The sequence below is a fragment of the Nannospalax galili genome, unplaced genomic scaffold, assembly GCF_000622305.1.
Source record: "Nannospalax galili isolate Female #2095 unplaced genomic scaffold, S.galili_v1.0 scaffold835, whole genome shotgun sequence".
Taxonomy (NCBI): Eukaryota; Metazoa; Chordata; class Mammalia; order Rodentia; family Spalacidae; genus Nannospalax; species Nannospalax galili.
In genome coordinates, this window is record NW_008336306.1 from 134309 (window position 1) to 136911 (window position 2603).

The following is a 2603-nucleotide window of genomic DNA, read 5'->3' on the forward strand; positions in this document are numbered from 1 at the left end:
GGGTAGTTTTATTGCAGGTAACTATGCCAAAGGTCATGTTCCAAATAAGGCCAGGCATCCGTGCTTGGTGGCACTTTCCAGGTAAGTCAGGCAGAGAGCAGGATGTCCGTGCTGAGAAAGGGAGTCCTTCCATATAACACTGAGCCCCTTAGAGCTATCCAGACATGGAGGACTACAACCTTAGCAGCAGGGTCCCCCAACAGGGCACCATCTTGGACAGGAGCCATGACCAGAGCATGGCATGCTGGGTTCATGAGAATGAATGGCCTGGCATTTACCGACTTGGGGTGAGACTGCAGGCCCACGAGGCATGGGTGAAAGCTAGTGGTGACTATAGGCAGGCTGTGGGAGTGATCTGGAGTGGCGGGCTCATGATCTGGACTGGCAGGCTCTGAACCGTGGTGCTGGGCACCGGGAGTTTTTTTATTTGCAAATCTCTCCCCTCCCTGCCCCAAGAGCATAAACCATAATAAATTCACACAAAAAATATGTTATATGGTTCACCTGATAGTGTAAGAGACCTCGCGAGAACTCGGGCAACAGCCTGCATGTATGCAAGTGTGCTACTTGTGTGCAGTGCCTGTGGAGGACAGAAGGTGTTGGTTTGTTGCGAGCCGGGACTCTGCCAGCAGAGTCCCGGAAAGACGACACATGCACCAAGGTGAGGTTCAAGCTTCTGTTTCTCTTGCATCCTTTATTCTCTCTCTTTCATTATCTCATACACTATGATGCTGCTTCTGTTCTATTCTATTCTATTATATCTCTCACTCTTTATTCTCTCTATGATGCTGTTCGTAGGTCCTATATCTGTCTCTGTCTGTGTCTCTGTCTCTGTCCTTATGATGCTGTGTCCTTATGATGCTGTCTCTGTCTGTCTGTCTGTCTGTGTCTCTGTCTGTCTTCTATTCTATTATATCTCTCACTTCATTCTCTCTCACTATGATGCTGTTCGTAGGTCTTCTGAGCCACCGCACAGAGCTGGGTACCAAGTGCTTGTCTCTTTGTAAGTCATTCCCCGCCCCCCCCCAAAGGGCATAAACCATAAAAAATTCACCTTAAAATATGTTATATGATTTGTCTGATAGTGCAAGGGACCCCGAGAGAACTCAGGCGACAAAATTGGTGCAAGTTGGCAGGATGAAGTTGCTAAAAATGACAAACCATGGAAGCTTGAAAAAAGCTAGAGAGCTGATGGGGGCACTGATCTGGTTTTTACAATGGATTATAAAAATCTGTAACTAAAAAGGGGCTGGCCATGCAGAAGTGTGGGCCACAGCTGTGTTGTAAATGTGGGGGTATGTTGTGGGTATGTGAAGATTTGTTAAAGGTTGTCCAGAGGCTAGAAAATCTTTTACCAGCTCTGGACACAAAGGAGCACCCAGAGAGGGGGTGTGTCCACTTTGCATAATAAAAGATGCGCCCCAGGCAGGAGAAGCTGAAAAAGCCTGTAGGTCCTAGGAGATCCAGTTGCAGAGCTTGAGTGAGGAAAAAAAGCTGGGCATTTTAACTTGTGTAAGGTCCAAGGACTCAGAGGAAAAGACAGATAATAGTAAAAAAAAAAAAAAAAGATGACCTAAAAATAAAGGTAGCTAAAGCTGCCCCTCAGATTCAACCATTGATACAAAAATTTTAAAAAGCTAACAGTGCTTTAGCTAAGAAACATTCCACACTGGCGCTGTCATACATACAACATACATACAACTGACAAATTTCTAATTGGATAAGGCCCACTCTTAGGGATGGAACACACACCTGGTGCTGTAGGCCAGGCCAATGCCTTGTGTCAAGAAAGGCTACAGGCCCTAGTGGGGAAGCCATCACAAGTATACTGTTTAATGAATATAGTACACCTACTGGGATATTGTCTAGGCATTTGTATTTACATTCATGTTTGTTTAAATGTGTCTACTTCCTTCCATAATAGAAGAAACACCACTGAGACAGATCAATGGCCATGGCTTAAAGACAAATAATGAGGCGACCCAAGAAGTCATTATCTCATCATGATATGAGAGCGATCACCCTACATCTGTCACCCGCTCCAAGGCTCAGGGACCTTAGTGGAAGATTGGTGGAAAGATTGTAAGAGCAGAGGAAAGGGGTGGAGTGTCGCCCAGGGGCCTTGTTCCCCCAAGGGGCAGGACCTGCTGTGGAGAATTGACTGAGGACAACTAGCCACAGGGGGAGGGGCTTTGGGGCACTGTGGGGTCTCTCCCTCCCCTCGTGGGTCTTTGGTCACTGGTCCACAAGGACAAAGGGAGCAGAAGCGACGAACAGGGTCAGGACAGCCAGTGAGCACTATGGAAAAAGACTTTCCATGGAGGCAGATTCAGTGATACAGCTCCATTTATTCAGTGAGGATCAGGGAAAATATAGTGTGGAGGCAGCAGCCAAAGCTTCAGCTGATAGGTGCTCATAGTATGCTTTATTTACATGTGGTAGGGGGATCCTATCATCCAACTATAGGGCAATGCCTAATTATCATATAGAAAAAAACTAGGGGTAGTTTTATTGCAGGTAACTATGCCAAAGGTCATGTTCCAAATAAGGTCAGGCATCCGTGCTTGGTGGCACTTTCCAGGTAAGTCAGGCAGAGAGCAGGA

At 46.5% G+C, this 2603-nt stretch overlaps 1 protein-coding gene across 1 annotated transcript in view; it reads right to left on the reverse strand.

Moving 5' to 3' along the window:
• Positions 1–2603, reverse strand: part of LOC103732426 (binder of sperm protein homolog 2-like) — a 12486-nt gene that overhangs the window by 2620 nt on the left and 7263 nt on the right. The window lies entirely within an intron of this gene.